This window comes from Plectropomus leopardus, chromosome 5 (genome assembly GCF_026936395.1).
Source record: "Plectropomus leopardus strain MGB_pleo_1.0 chromosome 5, ASM2693639v1, whole genome shotgun sequence".
In the NCBI taxonomy this organism is placed as follows: Eukaryota; Metazoa; Chordata; class Actinopteri; order Perciformes; family Serranidae; genus Plectropomus; species Plectropomus leopardus.
The window spans coordinates 8,768,582-8,787,285 of record NC_142180.1 but is presented as its reverse complement, the minus strand read 5'-3'; the positions used below and the strand labels follow the sequence as shown (position 1 = coordinate 8,787,285).

At 39.5% G+C, this 18,704-nt stretch overlaps 1 long non-coding RNA gene across 2 annotated transcripts in view; it reads right to left on the bottom strand.

Annotated features, from left to right (window-relative positions):
• LOC148189523 (uncharacterized) overlaps positions 1–18,704 on the bottom strand; it is a 60,789-nt gene that overhangs the window by 30,142 nt on the left and 11,943 nt on the right. The window lies entirely within an intron of this gene.

The following is an 18,704-nucleotide window of genomic DNA, read 5'->3' as shown; positions in this document are numbered from 1 at the left end:
GTTTTTTAGTGTTCACGTTACAGATTTATTGAAGAACAGGAGTCTAAACAGAAGGTTTATCAGTTCATTCATTCATTTTCTGAAACCGCTTGTCCTCGTAAAGGTCACGGGGGGTGCTGGAGCCTACCCCAGCTGTCATCGGGCGGAAGGTGGTAGCGGGTATTGTGGCCCATTCTTCCATGCAGATCTTCTCTAGAGCTGTGATGTTTTGGGGCTGTCGCTGGGCAACACGGACTTTCAACTCCCTCCACAGATTTTCTTTCGGGTTGAGGCCTGGAGACAGGACCTTGAAATGCTGCTTACGGAGCCACTCCTTCATTGCCCGGGCGGTGTGTTTGGGATCATTGTCATGCTGGAAGACCCAGCCACATTTCATCTTCAATGCTCTCACTGATGGAAGGAGGTTTTTGCCCAAAATCTCACGATACATGGCCCCATTCATCCCTTCCTTAAAACGGATCAGTTGTCCTGTCCCCTTTGAAGAAAAGCAGCCCCAAAACATAATGTTCCCACCCCCATGCTTCACTGTGGGTATGGTGTTCTTAGGATGCAACTCAGCATTCTTCCTACTCCATACACGGCGAGTGGAGTTATTACCAAAAAGTTCTATTTTGGTCTCATCAGACCACATGACATTCTCCGAATCCTCCTCTGGATCATCCAGATGGTCACTGACAAACTTTAGACGGGCCTGAACATGTGCTGGCTTAAGCAGGGGGACCTTTCGGGCACTGCAGGATTTTAATCCATGACAACGTAGTGTGTTACTAATAGTAACCTTTGTTACTGTGGTCCCAGCTCTCTTCAGGTCATTGACCAGGTCCCCCCGTGTAGTTCTGGGCTGATTCCTCACCGTTCTCAAGATCACTTGTACCCCACGAGGTGAGATCTTGCATGGAGCTCCAGGTCGAGGGAGATTGTCAGTGATCTTGTATTTCTTCCATTTTCTAATTATTGCTCCAGCAGTTGATCTCTTCTCACCAAGCTGCTTGCCTATTATAGACTGGCTCATCCCAGCCTTGTGCAGGTCTACAATTTTGTCCCTGGTGTTTTTAGACAGCTCTCTGGTCTTGGCCATGGTGGCGGTTGGACTCTGACTGTTTGAAGGTGTGGACAGGTGTCTTTTATACAGATCACGAGTTCAAACAGGTGCCATTAATACAGGTAACAAGTGGAGGATAGAGGAGCTTCTTAAAGAAGAAGTAAAAGGTCTGTGAGAGCCAGCATTCTTGCTTGTTTGTAGGTGCCAAATACTTGTTTTGCGCAAGAATTTACAAATACATTGTTTAAAAATCATACAATTTGATTTCCTGGATTTTTTTTTCCATTCTGTCTCACACAGTGTACCTATGATGAAAATTACAGACCTCTCTCATCTTTTTAAGTGGGACAACTTGCACAATCGGTGGCTGCCAAATACTTTTACTACTACTACTGCTACTAGTACTACTACTACTACTTTTTTGTCCCACTGTATTTTATTTTGAAAAAAACATCATGAAAGCAATCCTGTCATGTCAGAGATGACTGAGACAGTATGTTTTTAGATGTTTACATTGAGTATGACTAAGCAAATGTGCAATTAAGTATTTGACAATTAAATGTAATGAACTCATACTTTGCAGTTGTGCGTGTGACCCTTTATTCATTCAAGCAGCTTTAGTGTTAGTCTTACTGTGTATACAAGCTTTGGCCAACAAATAAAGCGGTGACATGATTTAATATTATCCTGACTTTCATCTGACTCACATTGTGATTATTTTATACCTGTTGTCAAAAACCATGATTTTGAGCACACTGTAATCATAAACAAAGAAAAGTTCAAGAAGTTTTTGTTTTACATGTGTGAAGACATGAATTGGTAGCAGTGGACTCCAACGGACAACAATTTAATTTGCACTAAACATCAATCACAGCCACGTCTTTCTTTACTTGGATCATAACTCCCAGCCTTTGCTGCAAATAAAAATTTAAAAAATAAAATAAAAGACTAGTTTTGAAGCTAGGAAGCAGTTGCAGCAGCTAATTAATTAAGCTTACATGAAGCCAGGGGCAGTATTCACAAAGCTCCCAGGTACAAAGAGTTGCTCCTTGTGACATAATTCTAAGATACTTTTAATAATCATGAAGTTTTCTAAGAATTGCCCATTAAAGTTAAGACTAGGTCCTGGTTCAGAAAGCACCTTAGCCCCTAAGAAAGCTCCTAAAGTGTAACAACTTTTAGGAGTTGGAAGGAGGACCTCTAAGAGGCTTAAGAGTTTCTTAAGCAGCGAAGAAACAGCAAAAAGACAAAGAGGTCAGAGAAATTTTCAAACTTTGGTGATTCAGATATTCATGTACTTTTATTCAGTGTCAACTTATTAACGTCATGTAAGATGTTTTTGTTTTTTGTTTTTTTAAGTTGTATGCATTTTTGGACTTTTTAAATTTAGAAAATAAAGGGGTTCATATCATTTTTGCTACTTGGAATGGAAAAAAAATGAAGCTCAAGCCCTCAAAATTGCTCAGAACGCAGACAGAACCTTATAATTCTGAGGTGTCTTAATGTCGGTGCTCGATCTCAGACATGCACCGACATCTCCCACTCCACACAACAATAATATAACACCAGAAATAAAGTGATCGCTAAGATAATTTTAACTGGAGAAATGTTACAATGCAGCAGTGTGATCACACTAGCTGAGTTTTCAGTCTCATTTTTTCATGCAGTTAAAACGGTGGCGCCAGATGTTGTAAACATACAGGGCTAAGCCAAAGCCTACTGCCGTCCAGTTTGGTTTTTTTCATTTATAGCAGCCATATGCACTATTTTTCAAACCATTTGATATAATAGAATTATGAAAGATCTACACATTTTCTGAGACAATGATCAATAATCCTGTAGAGCCTACATCTTATTTTGTATGTAATTGTTCACCAAATGTCTTTATTATTCTGACATTTTATCAAAACAAATGTTGAGGATGACTAATTGTCACTCCTGCCAACTAAAAAGAAGCAAACATTGTCTGATGTTACTATATTTAACTTATCGAACATAGGTAGGATAGGAATTTGGAATAAACAACATGACTAATCTTCAAACCTATTTATGTTATTCCATCCTGGAGTTCAGAGACTGAATGTTTTAGCTGACAAATACGCTACATTTAGTTGTATAATAACGATCTCAGCTGCTTTAATTGGAAATTAAGGAGCCCCAAAATGCCAAGTAAAACAAGGTCTTCAACACAAGGTTCCCACATATTTTTAAGGACAAAATTTCAAAAGTGACCTTGAAAGTGACCTTTCAAATGTGACCTTTGTAAAAGTGACCTTTGTCATTTTTTCTGTGATTTTTTTCTCCTTGCCCGACTTGCCTGATGTTTCTTTAATTGCAACATAATTTAAGCTAGTGTAAAAAAAGAGGAAACGTAAACATAAACAACAAAGGGTAAACAAAATGTAGCACATTTATGCCTATTAGGGCTATGTTAGATTGCCAGCTACAGGAAATAAATTTGCCATCATGCATTATGCATTATGTGGAAGGTTATCCTAGCTTCAAGTTAGCATAATTGGATATTTCCCTTTCATTGTAAACTGAACTCTGAAATGCATATTCCTCCACATGATAAAACAAAGTTAGCCTACAAGTAACACAAAGGATTGGCATCACATTTAATATACTGCTTGGCCTCCTCCCATTATTGTAGCAACTATGTGACAGCTTGTGTTGCTACAGTGACTTCCTGTTTAGCCTACAAAATTCACAGATTTTGATTTGACGGTGCTTAATATGTTCCCTAACAGCCAATTTACACAAAAATGCTAAATTTGAATTTTGTGACACAAATTTATGATAGTTATACATATTTTTTTTGTTTGTTTTGTTTGTTTGTTTGTTTTTGGGGGGGTGTGTCCTCTCGCCTTTTTCCCCCAGACATCTTTTTGCCTTTTCCCCCCATATTTTTAATAGAAACTGCATCGAGTTTAAAGATTTATATACTTGTGATAGGCATCTAATAGCAGCACAAAAAAGCGATATTGCTTCAGGTCTCAAAGCAATAGCTACTGCAACCCAGGACATTGTCCTTTACATGCTATTCAATTGGGACAGATGTGATCAAATGAATTCATCCATCACATCCCCTCTTATTATGAGTGCCCAGATTCATCTCCTCACCTCTTTATTTCACTGTTTTTCCCATTATAACTACCAGTGTCTGCATTGCTACTAAACAACCATGCCATCTTAAATATATTCCAAGAGAACCAGGCAAATAATGTGTTTTTTCCCACAAACACAACCCCCAATGGTTAATAAAAGGTAATATTGCATTCAGCAGACCTTGGAGAAATGCATTAACTTCCAAATAGAAAAGTAAAGTGTTTGCAGAAGTTTAGGTCAGGTAGAAACAATGAGAAGACAATCAGGCTGAGTGATGAGAAATGAATTAAACATTGTCACCCGGGGAACATAAAATATTCTGCTGCAAAACACCTAAGTTTAGATTTTAATTAACAATGAATGCATATGATTTTGAAAGGCTGCCAGTGTTACTCCAGATGGAACTGTGTGTGTGTGTGTGTGTGTGTGTGTGCGCGTGTGTGTGTGTGTTAGGATGGAGGGAGGCAATGAATGAATACACACTCCAGTGCTCAGGGCCACCAAAAAAAAGAGCATATATAATTGGGCGATGATTTGGAAATAGCCCATATCAGATTAAGGTAATCTAAATAAACTAATGGGAGAGCGGGGGCTGTTGCACTTTTTCCACTACACATCTGTCAGTCTCGTTTTAATCACCTATACGTTTGAGTGATTCTGTCTCAGGAGCTGTAAAATGTGTAAAGTTCACACAATGGCATATTTTAAGCTGCTAATCAATAAACAGAAGGGTCTTAAGGGAGAAGGCAGCTGAGAGGTAAAGACAGCAAAGGCAGAGAATATCAAGATGTTCATCTCAGATAAAGTGCACAGCACAAAGAGTCATTTGATGCTGGAGCCACAGGCAAAGACACACCGGCTTTGTTTGTTACTTCATGTGCAGTCATGGTAGAGATTATGCCATTGTTTCAACCTCAGTTCAACAGTTATCTACAGTTTAGGTAGAGTTTTAGGGTCACATTGCAATATTCAAACTATCAGCTGTATCTGTTGAGTGTGAGGTAGGCATGTAATCCTTCAATTTTAACCCTCTGAAACCTGAGCAAATGGCTTGATTTTGTGAAAGACATGGAAAGAAGGCACTAAGCAACAAAAGAGGAAATGACCCAAACATCAAAAGAGAATTCTGTACAAAAAAACATTAAGTACAAGATAATTAGCAGAAAAGTAGTTAAAAAAAGAAAAAAAACCATAAAGAAAAAATACCAACAAAAAATACAAAACAAAAAGAAAAAAGTGAACAAACATATACTGCAGTAAATATACTGTATATTAAGTATATATAGAAGTATATAATATATATATATATATATATATATATTAAATTACTGTTGTTGTTATTATTGTTATTGTTGTTGTTATTATTGTTATTATTATTATTTATTTGTTATTTTTTTAAATAATTTTCTAAACTTATAAATTCCTTGCAAATTGCGGGATACTTTTTTTTTTTTTAAGATTATTTTTTAGCATTTTAGTCTTTATTAGACAGGACAGATCACTAGCGTGAAAGGGGAGAGAGAGGGATCAACATGCAGCAAAGGGCCAAGCGCGGGAGTCGAACCCAAGGCCTCTGCAGCAAAGACACTGCCTTCATTCATGGGGTTGGGACTCACACCGGACACACCAAACACCAGACGCCCCAAATTGTGGGATATTTCTTCCCAAGTTTCTCATTGTCTTCTTTCACATGGTCTTAACACGCCAATTTGCTCAAGGTTGAAAGGTGTAAATACTTGTGAAAGGCATCTGAAAGCAGCGCAAGAAAAGTGATTTTGCTCCAGGTTTCAAACTATGGAAGTATGGAAATATTCATCAATACTCATACATGTCAATCCAAGAGACAAAAACTACTGTGGAGGACTGCTTCAGAATTCATTGAGCTGGCTGCTGTTGATTTGGTGGCATTCATCTATGACAGAGTTTGTTTAGAGTGAAAGTAAAAGAGCCACATCATGTGACGTAGACAGCAGATGGCGCTACACTGCATTCAGAACACTCTAATTTTTACTGCACCACAATTCCTGTATAATCCACAAAATGGTGAAGTTGCAAGTTAGGGTGGTGGATGGGTCAAAAAGCACAGGACTTTAACCCAGGAGACCAGTGTTCAGAAATGTGTGAAACCCAGTGACCTTTGAGTTATTTTAAAGTATATCATCACCATGTTTCATTCCCTAAACCTAGTCTCTGCAATTTACGTTCAGTGCGTAGCATTATTTGAGGAGCACTAATTTTTTGTATGTCACAACCCCCTGTATGAGGCTACATTGCTCTACAAGCCCCACCAGGCTTTCATCTAACCCCAATATAAACCCATCCATGGTAATATTTGACACTGAAAACAACAGATGTAGTATAAACACACTTTTAACACGGAGACAGTTGTTTGTGCTGCATGTGAAACGAAGTAGCCTTGTTTTAATGTAACATTATATAACTTGCATAGGTAAAAATGAAATACGATTAGACGTAAATATGGAGTGTTTTATATTGAAAATTAACCCGATGTTTTAATGTTGTATCGCTGTCTGATTTCCTGTCTGCTCTGTGTTAAATTCGGCTGAGTTTATGCGAAGTGATCCAGCATCCGGCAAAAACAGGAGGCTTGCGCATCTGATCCGTAAGCCTCCGGACTGCTGGAGCTGGGATGAAGTCGATCCACAGCGGAGCCGGTGGAAATTGACACATAGACTATAGTGCAATTTATTTGCTCCGTCTGCCGTGACGAAACTGACCCATGTAATCAAGAAGGATGCGATCATGTGAGTAAAAAAAGACTGAAAGTCTGTATAAGGAGGCAGATCGTAATGGTGGATGGGTCAAACAATACGGAACTGTCCCCCTGGAGACTGATGTTCAGAACAGTGTGAATACAAGTCACATTTGAGTTTTTGTTAAAGTATGTTGCCATGTTTCTTTTTCTAAACGTATAATCTTATATTAAGTACATAACGCCATTTGTGGACCACTAATTCATTTGCTATGATGTGAACCACTGAATGAAGCTTCGCTGCTCCGTGAGAGAGATGCATGGAACTTTCAACTATCTATAATATCAACACATCAAAGGGAATATTAGTATTTTGTCATTCTGGCTTTTTGAGACCTAAGTAATACTATGAAAACTTTGGTGTTATTAAAAGAAAACAAGCAGCAAGATTGCCAACAATAAAGTGACTGAGAGGCATTAAAAAAAAACATCTGATCCTATCTTACTGACCTTTGACAGAGTAGTTTTATAATATAATGCTAATTTAATCAAGTAAATAGGCCTTAAAATAAGACTTATTGTGTCCAAGATGTAACTAATTCACTGTCTCCTTTCATTGTGGTGTTAAAATTTACCTCGCAACACAGTAGGTAGGAGAACCTTTCAGTCGTGTGCTAATTCCCTGACTCTCAAACACAGCCTCCCACAAAGGCTGAGAGATCGGCCTCTGTTTTGGCCACAGCGGTGGTGGAGAGCTTCGCCAAACTGTGAGCTCTTATAGCTGTGGCTCATGCTGTTTTACTGATGTGACTGTGGTATCAACTGAGAGGCAACAGTGCAGCGGTAGTTCTGTAGTAAATAATAAAAAATATTCACGTATCTGTAACAATGCATGGACCAGCCTTTAGGTCTTATATTTGACCAAAACTCACCACACAAGAAAACAAGGACATCCAATTTCCTTCCCAAAGCCGCTGTCATTCCAGCACAGTGCAATTCATGAAACACTCAACTGGTCCCAGGTATTCATCACCCTCCATTAGTAATGATTAAAGTCATGACTCAAAGCAAGAGGATATTGGGAACGAGGTTTGGTATCATTCATGCATGTCCTATGCAATCAGAACGGCAGATTACCAGCATCCGGCCGCACTCAGCCCTTCAACAAATGATGAAAACCAGAGAGGGCGGGGGGAGGTAGGGTGAGAGAGGAGGGACGTCTAAAAGAGGTGAGAGGGAAAAAACTGAGGCAGAGATAGATAGACTGGTCTGCCACTGCAGAAGTACAAGTAAAAGAGAAAAGGATGAGGAGGAAAGAGAAAAATAGCGGGAAGGAGGGAGTGATGAATGAAGGGGAAAGGAGCAGTGACTGATCAGTATTGAAAACCTGTGCCGCTGTAAACGTGGTATAAAAGGCTAACAGTGGAAACGGATTGAGATGTCTGCTATGATGGAGTGGAGGCTGAGGCCCGGCTTTAACATCACAGCTCACTGTTCCTCAGAAACCAGAGGAGAGAAAATACACTTGAGGAAGAGACAAATCTCCTGACCTTTCCATAACAGCTAGGCCTGGAACCTGACTAATACCTCTCTGTGGGCATGACGGATGAATCCTAATGGAAGTTCTAGGGAAGGAATAGCTGAATATGACAAAGAAAATGGTAAATGTCACCTACTGCAAGTGACAAACCAATAGATAATTTCTACCACAGGGAAAGAAACATTTTAAAGAGCAGAAAATTCTTTTGCAATTAATGCTAGCTTGCAGAGCCAAAATGCAACATTTGGAGCTCTCCCACATGAAAGTCCAGGGTTAGTTTGACCCAAACCACCCCTCCAGTGCACCCTTGTGCTCCTATTACATTGTTACAGGCACCATTTCAACCTGACGCTATCCTACTGCGTATCATGCTGACGCAATAGGTACCATCCAGCCATCTGCCACACATAACACCACGGACGGTTCTGTCCAGCCACATTCTCACCTGACACCATTCAGTTGTGTTTCATCCACATACAAAAGGTGGCTTTTGGCATTGCAAAGTTACACCAAAGGCACTGTGAAAGCGGCTGTATTTTTATGATTTCAGAATAAGAACAGGCTGGTTTTTAATGACAATCGGGCTGAATTTGAGTTACTACAGTTGTTAAAGAGAAACTTTACCTGATTTTCACTGTGGTGGCAAGGGGGAAGGCCAAAAACTGTTCACATGCACACAATGCAATGACAGAGCTGATTGAAAATTGGCAAAATGTTCTTTTCCAAGCTTCTAGCTGTCTTATTTTGTGGAGACAGACATTCAATGGCTGTCGCAACTCAAAATCAGTATTTTGAAATCCAAGGGCTATGGGTGTGATCCTCGGACTGCTTCCTGCTGGATGAGCAAACTTTGCAGCTTAGTCCACTCTGAGATACTGGAAGTGAGGGCAAGGGACTGCAGATTGGGCTCGCTGGCTCATAGTAGGTTGGCAAGTCTGGCCTTAAAGTCTTGCAGCCTGCTTTTGTGGAGATATTCTTTCTTATTGACAATATATAATTACTCTACAATTTAACATGAGAGGTATATTTAAAAGATAATAAACACAAAGATAGTTTTCCTAAAAATGATATAAATGATTCAAAATCTATATCATCTGGCATAGTTTGTCAAACCTAAAACCAAACTTCAAACTCAACTTCAGTAGTTACTGCTCTCTTCCTTTGTAGGGCAAAATATCCACATCTACCAATGTACAGTAAAATAACCTCCACACAAATCCCTTACAGTCATTTCTTCAGGAAGCAGGCAACATCCGCCCTTTCCTATCAGCCGAGGAAGAACTCCCTAACGCTTTTAGACAGATGGCAGATTACAGCCAGGACTCCAGGACTCAATGATGGGGTGGTGCCAACATTGAGCCAAAATCTATTTATAAATGTAATTTGACAGTGACACTCCACATTGAAGGAGAACTGCTGGACATCTAACCTGCCAGGGCCCACATAAACAAATCCAACCCTGTTAGCACTTTGAAGAGCCCTCTGAAGACGTGTGGTGCTGTTTGTTCGGCACTCTGGCCATTAGCCACGCAGTGCAGTTACAAGGGATGCCAGCCATTGTTATATAATGGGCAACCTGCACATAGGAAGCAAGGGTCAGGAGGAGCAGAATAGTTCATGACAGGAAATATGGTCAGTTATAGTACCTCCAGTGTTGAGTGGACAAAACCACACACAGACATCAATTTTAGTTCAGGTCCATTATCAAGGCTATGAACTGCAATGTTTCACAAAAATAACTGCCAGGTGTGCAACTATCACTGACATACAGTGCAGTAGAGATAGGTATCAGGGCATTGAAACATTTTCCATGGTTTTGGCTCTGTACTTGAGCACAATGACTTTGGTTAAAGTGCTCAGCTATAAGGACTCCAATACGCTTTTTATAACAATGCAGCAAATGAACCTGCACATACTGAAAGATTTTTTTTTAATTTTTTTTTTATGATACACTGGAAATTTCCCAATTGGCCAAGTTATTCACCTGTTCTAAATTCAACAGATCATGCACTTCTAAAAACCAAAAGAAAACAAGCAGGAAGTAAAGATGGCTCCAGCAAATGATCACCAGGGACAATGCTGAGTTCCAGCTCACGTCTTTGAGTTGTTGACCTGAGATAGTCACTTACCTCAAAGGATCTGACACCTAATGTTAGGCCTGAATCAAAGTCTTTATTTGAAGAACAGCCACATTATTTAGTCATTTGTTGTAATGACTTTATTTTGCTTGCTAAAGTATCCTAACAGCAGGCACCTACCTGTCCAACAGAAAACAGGCCATCTCTGCATAGCTTTTCATCCTCTCCTTCAATGTTTGCCAGTGAAGGAGGAAGTGAAAGTCAGATTCACTATTATTTTCGAAATTAGCTTCACCATTTTTTGCCACGCCGTATTTGCATTTTTTCCGTGTTATGCACACAATTTCCATCGCTTCCTCTTTATGGATGCTGCTACTATCTGGCTGCTACTTTTTTATCAAGTCCCCAAGTTCCCTGCGTGCAGTTTTTGGCTACATGCCCTGTGACATTAGGAGCGCAGAAAAATATGTTGCCTGGCAGTCCAACGGTTATATACAATGGAGGAGACTTGGCTGTGTCCATTTTTGTGGAAGTGTCCATTGTCATGCTTGTTCACTGCATATTCTTTTGTATGTGCCTCTCCAGGTGCCACCCGCCCTTCCTCCCCTGCTGAAAACAACAGCTTGACCACCTTTAGATTGTTAAGCTGGTTGACCAGCTTGTTTTACCAGCTTAAGGTGTGTTTTTGCATAATTTTTGATGGTTTAGCTGGTCATACCAGCTTGTGATGGCCAATCTAGCTGGTTTATCAATTGAAGTTCCTGTAAAATTTAAACCAAGTAAGTGTCCCAGAGTTTGGAGAAAAGGGGGAGTATGAAAAGTAAAGGGCATAAATCAGTTAAGTCTATGGTCATGGAATATGCATAAAGATAAATGTGTGCAAGTTGATAGGCTGGACACACCACCATGTCCAGCTAAACTGTCAAAGACCAGCGAGAACTGGGTCAGGACCATCTTCAACCAGTGAAGACCAACTAAAACCAGCTATCAGCATAAGCTGCTTTTTAGCTTTTTTTTGTTTGTTTGTTTTTTGTTTTTTCTTTCCTCATGAAGAGAGTGTTTCTGCTGATTATCAGCATGCAGTTTAGGACTGGAGAAGCCAAATGTCGGAGCTTGTGGGCCAGTGTGGCAGCACGGTTGCTTTATGTTGGCTTGAGGACGGCACCGGGATCAGTCATTTTTACTACCGTTTTGGAGGAAGGGTGGTGTTTATTCATTTAATCATTTAATTGTTAATTTAGTGTTGTTTCTTTGTTGTTTTGTTGCTGTTTTTTAAGAAACTATCTTTTCTCTTTTTTTACATTTTGGAGTACCATTTCTTTGTATACTTTTATTGCCTTCATTTTTGTGAATATATCACAGCTTTTGTTTGTACACTTAGCCTACTTGTTGATTTCTTTTTACCTCAGTTATTTATTTATTGTAACTCCCCTCATTCCCTGAGCCTAATCGGAGAACATAGCAATTTTGGGGCTCGTCCGGGAGATGAATGCGGAACCTCTCACTTAATTTTTTGTTTTCCAGCAGGCGGGACCAACAGGCACAGACCAAAATGCCTCTGGACAAAAAAAGATAGACTTACCACCAATTCAAAGTAACAAAACTGTGTGTGATACATGTAAGTTGAGGCAGTGCTTGGACCATCTTCGAAAAGAAAAAAATGGCATCCTGATCACAAACAATCTTAAATTACAGCTAAACAGTACACTAAAAGGTGTTTCTGAAAACATGAAGCAAGAAATGAGCAATAAAGTAACAGAATCTTGATTTATATTTGATAAGCGCTGCCTAGTTTGAAGACCTAATCTGAGTTTCGTGAGTCTGCTGCGTTGTGCTGGACTGAGCAGAGCCTGGTGACACTGCTCTGTCAAATATTATATCAAATCCAAACCATATTAGATAAATGGTTGCGATTAGCCTACTGAGGATCAGAGTGGGACCAGACGCATCTGCCACAGAAAATAAAACCCAGGCTACAAAACAAAGTAAGATAGAAAAAAATACAAATGGGTTATGGGTTATGTTTGAGGGGGTTAAATATTGTTTGAATCAATCATTGTTTTTTATTTTGTTTTGTTTTGTTTTTGTCTTGTTTTTTTAGGAAAATACTGTTAAGTATATCTTCAAAGTTATGTTCAGATTTTTTTTTAAAATTCCATTAACCCCAACGTCCCCAGGTTTTATTCGTATAGAAGAAAGAAGGAAATGGGTATCGGTGTACATTTTTTGTTTTATTTTTATATCTATATTATTTATACAGTTTGTAGTCATTTTCAAATGTTGAAAATAAAGCCTTTAAGTCTGTTCTGTTCAATTACTTTTGATCCTTTAAAATAACCTACAGGTCTTACATTGATTATCTAATTTTGGTGTTGAAAACTCAAGTTAGAGATGAACCACAGTCATCGGTTCATTTTAAATCTAATATTCTGGCGTGCCGCCAGAACAACAACAAAAACAAACCAAAAAAAAGTATTATTTGTCCAGCACAGACTTGATCCATCTATTGACAGCTGCCTGGTATGTCCCATAGATTTGTGAATAATTCTGCAGTGTGAGTTGTCTGTTTACCATTTATTCGGAGTAAACAGACACCACAGCAGGAAAGGCACATCAGCTGCAAAGAGAAAAACTCCCACAACTGGTGTTGAAAATTAGCACGTGTGCTATACACACCTAAGCATTGACATCTGGTCTGTCCACTAGGACAGTCTCAATGTACTTGTGATGTCCATATCAAAAAAAATAAACTTAACTTAACTTAACTTAACAGAGAAAATCCAAAGATGGTGACGTCACAGCAGCATCCACACTGATTGACAGGTGATCTCTGACTGCCAGGAGCGGTGCAGAAACACCACAGCAATGAGCGATTCGCACCACAGATGGTGAGAACAGAAAAAAGGATCTCAAGTACTCTATTACCATGACAAGACCATACAGACTCATCAATTTACCTATGGGCTTAAATTCACATCTGAAAAATTGAGTGACAATGTTCTTTATTAAATCAATGTAGCAAATCCTGTTTTTCTGCTATTGGAAAATACATCTTTTACTATTTGATGCCAGACATTTATCCTTGAACAACTTGAAACAGTGTGCAATTACCAGCAAGTAAAAATAGAATCAAGGCAGGTTTAAAAACTACATTAATCTACAGAAATCAATGAGGGGGGTAGTAATTATCTCTCCTCAGGCCTGTCCGCCCTCTCCCTGATGGGAGGTTGTGGAGGGCAGCAGGCAATGCAGCGCCTCCACCTCTGGCAAGCTCATGTTTCAGCACGGTGTTTACCCTCGCACTTTCTGCGATGACAAACGAGAACAAATCACAGGCCAAGAGTGCATTAGTAGGGTTATTGGGTTATGTGCCGGTAAAATATAAGCCTGACAAAATGCTTTTTCCTGGAGAATCTCTGAGGTGTCATCCGGTAAAGTGGAAAACAGAGCTCCTGCTATGTAACAATCCTTCTTAGCGCTCCAGGCAAATGTCTGATGATACACGTTTGGGAGCTGTGGTATGGTACCCATTTTAATTAGGGGAATCTGACAGTGTAGCTCTCTAAGCCTTTTCATTTTGGGACCAAAACTCTGAACTGTGTCCCAATTCAATACTATACACTCAAAATCTGGTCAGAGTAATATTTCAGTAAGCTTTTTAAATTTGCCATATTGACTATGATGGACATAATTGTCCCAAAATGAACTGCACAAAAATTATGTAATTGTACAGGGTTAGGTCAGGTCCAGGAACATTTTGGAAAACAAACTAACAAATTAAATATGGTGATCAAACATCAACACGCACTTCCTATATGAAGAAGTATGGCAGTCGGCACTCTTCTCTGCAAATGAAGATTAATATATAGTGCATATTTTATGGGATGTAACTGGGACACAGCTGTAGCATCACCGGGGGATCCAATGTCAAAAAAAAAAGTATTAGGGCTATAGTGGGTCAATTCATCACTTGCAGTGACCTACCACTCAGATTAACAATCTAATGTTGCAATTCCTTTGTTCTAGTGTATTTCATCAACTGACATAACTAAGCCTCTCCCAAAGGATCAATTCTGTGCAGCAGGCCAGAGATGTCCTAAAAAATGTAGTCTGTTTCTCTATAGACTTTAGACTAAACTTGCTGACCCTTTACAAGTTTCTTTTCTATTCAACAGATAACACTGACTATGTGCATGCATAAAATATGCCCTTATTCTGAAAAAGACAATATTCCTACTAAGCTGTTTATATGGCTAATGAAAATGAATATTCCACTAATCTCTTCTTTACATGTTGTTATCTTGTCAAAAAATGGAAAAGTGAAACAGCTGAAGCCGCATGTCATTTGCTTCTTTGCATCAAAATAGGACTTTGTCAGTGTTTTCCATCGCTGGTGGACTTGTTCAACTGTGTGTCGCTCTAGGTATCCTTCTGCAGCTGCTCTTTACATACCAGGATGCTGCTACCGTGATGTCAACAAAAGCACCTGTTAGAAAACACCATTGTTATGTTTAGACAATAACAGGGCATGGCAACCAATGCCGGGATGTCAACAACTGCACTATAGGCACCCTTGTGCCCCTTATATTGCATCATTACCAGCAGTGTTTTAACCTGAAGGTGTCCTGCCACATTTCGAAGAGATGTGACGGGTTCCATCTCACCGTTATAAAGTGATATGGCATGAGTCGTCCGGCCTTCCTACAGTGTTTAATAATCACAAATCGGTTCTGTTCGGTCACATTCTCACCTGACACCATCCAACAGCAATTCATGCAGACACAAAAGGTGGCTGTTGGCGTGGCAATGTTACACCAAAAGCACTGTCAAGCATTGTTATTTTACGAGTTAGGAATAAGTATGAGTTGGTACACAGCTTCCCTCTTTCATTCCTTTAACCACCAGCTTGAAAGTGTCAACCTGGCAATATTTGCGCATTTCAAAACCCTGTTGACATCCTTTCACAACGTTTCAGAAAAGAAATGAGGGGTTTTCTTTTGACCATGTATCTCCACCACAGCCTTGCAAACTGTTGACTAGTCTGTTTGTGTTCAATGTATCCATGACAATGCACAGAACTGACTGTAAACAGGCAAAAGGCTGTGTGTCATGAACTGCTTTTTAAATTTCTCACACTTAATTCAGAATATTGTCATATCCACAATAATAGATGAATGTTGGTGGGCATTTAAACATATTCAGTCACATGATATCAGAGAGGTGTTAAACTAATGTCTTTGAAATAAAACCAGCTGAAACCGGGAGGACATTTGGAGAGTGCAGACCCCTGCAAAGGCCGAATGACCTATCTCGCAGTATTAAACAATATTCATCAAGTAAAAAATAATTCGTGTATCCATGATGTGAGCCGGATCTGCTCCAAAATTTAATTGGTTCTTCCTTGGCCCATGCTTCACCCTTGCAACTAGTTTAATTAAAATCAGGTCTTTAGTTTCTTTTTGGTGACACTGCTGTGAGACAAACAAACTTCCTTTCTTGTTTGGGCCAGCAAGTCCTCGAATTTTTTATGAAGTAATAGTAGAAATACACAATAACAAATAAAAGCAAAAGCCCTTTTACAAATATTTTACTTAAACCTGTATTAACTTGACTTTTTGGTTACTTTTGGGAAGTGGAAAAAAACTATAAACACAACATTGTCCTAATATCACTTTATCATCAGCAAACAGCTGCCAAGAGTTGCAGTTTGGAGCAACATTAGCATTAATTTAGAGCCGTGTTTGTGGCCACCTGGCTGATGTAAGTCCAATCACTCTTCTTTTAGCTCTGTTTTGTTCTCCAATTCTTTAGGAGAATATCTGGCCATTCTGCTGCTAAAAGCTCCACTGTGTTCAGGAGTAAACTCTTCTGCCATTTGGTCCCTAAAAATCTATAATACAGTGTTTCTTTACAATAACAAAAAAAAAAAAAAAAAAAGCGCAGGTATGCCAAAAGCCTCTTTAGCGCTAAAGAGCACTAAAGAATGAGATGATTACTCATTAGATCAATGGTCAGTATTTAAGAATATTGATTCTAGAGCACATTTTGGTCATTTATCTGTAAAATGCTACTCAAGGATTTAAACAAATATAAACACTGACTGCATTTACATGCAGAGAATATATTATGGTTTAGCCCTTATTACCAAAAAGACAGTATTCCCACTAAGCTGTTGGCTACTGAAAATTATATATGCATGCATAATTACTTGATTATATATTAATATCTGCACACATCCAAAACCCTATTGCTTTCTATGTCTTTTATAATGTTTACCTACGTGTGTCTTCTTTGAACCAGAAATGTGGGCTTTTCCAACGCTTTCTCATCCCAAGTCATCACATATTGACACTTATGCGTCCACATATTACACTCTAGGTATCCTGCGTCAGTTCTTTATATTCTGGGATGCGCCTACCGTGATGTCAAAAAATGCACATGGTGGGATTACGCTGCACGTGGGTATGTTTAGGCAACAAACACACATGCTGCCATGGATTATTAGGGTTAGGCAACCAGGGCACAGATGGTTAGGAATAGAGGAAGGAGGCACATGGTAATGTATAGAAAAAAAAACATCATATTCACATGGGAAGTGAACACCAGACTCGCGCATGAAAGTCGAGGGTTTGTTGGACCCATCCACCACCCCTCACACCCGCCTTGTGGGCACCCTGGCGCTCCTTATATTATGTTGGTACCGGCTGTCCTGCTGTGTATCATGTGTACAAATCGGGTTCTGTGTTATCAAGGGACGTCGCTTGCGTGTATCATGCGCAGCAGGTGATCTTCAGCAATATAATACCATCATCACTGGTTCTGTCCAGCATTCTCACCTGATGCCATATAGCTATGTATCATGCGGTCACGAAAGGTTGCTTTTGGCTTTGGAATCTTACACCAAAAGCTCTGTCAAAGCGGTGGTATTTGATGACTTCAGAATGACAACAGGCTGTTTTTTTTTTCTTTTGGGCACCTCTACCTCAGCCTTGCAAAATGGTGGCAAGTTGGTTTGTGTATCACGTATCCGTGACATTGCACAGAGCTGACCGTAAACAGTTAACAGGCGGCGTGTTGTAAGATTGCAGTAAAGAGACGCATATTCCAAAGGCACTGTATACATGTCCAAAAAGCCTATACAATAATGGCATACCCCACATGCCCTATTGAAACAAAGCTACATTCACAATAAGACCTAATTCAAGATCTCTAAACAAATGCTGTTTAGAAGACCTGTATCAAATTTGGAATATGGTCATATTCAGAATAATAGTATAATATAAGTGTGCATGTGAATGTACTCAATGTGTCTTTGTGGCCTTAGATTCAAATTCAACAGAAAAAAACTGTAATTGTCAGCAAGGAATTGAATGATTGCATTTCCACCAAATGTTGAAGTGCTTCTTTAAACCATGTCTAAACATGTGCATATAATTCAACACGAATCAAAAATATGTCACCTAAACATTTATGACACGATACACCTTATTTGTGTCAAATGATCCAGTGATCAGATGAGTTGGCAGCCAACACTGCCAATACAGTAGCTGCCAGATTAAGTCCTATAACGCTGACATCAGCTTGGCAGCGGTTCCTTCCTCTCTTTCAACACACACACACACACACACACGAGATTACACAGACACACACCTCAATCCTCCCTTTTTCTCACACTTTTCTATCATGGACACCAGTGTAAAACTGCCGCTTGCTCCTTCAGGAAACCTTCAGGAGACCTTGTTGGTGGATACCGGCAGCTGGAAGTAGCACAGAAGAGGACGCAGCCATTTGCAGAGGGGGCAGATATATGACAGAGAGAAGAGATTGTGACAAGGCTCGTTGCAGATGGCAGACAGGTCTGACAATTTTACATTGTGCTCATCCCCTCAATCTGCTCGACGGCCTCAGTTAGCAGTAACAAAAGAGAAAGGGAAGAAAACGGCAAAGACGTGTGGGGTGCTGAGAGAAAAATTGCGACAGAAATTACAATGACAACATCCAGACAGAGGCATTTAGCACCTCCAGCATTTGCAACAGTGTATAGACTAAAAAGTAACAAATATATGCAAGATGACTGAATATAGGACACCAAAATGTAGAGCATCATCAACATCATCAGTTCACTTCATTTTAAAGGAACCTCTTTGCAGCCCACACGCACAAACACAGAGGAATAAAGGATGTACACATTATAACCAAAGCTCCCTCTTGCCTAATTGAGGT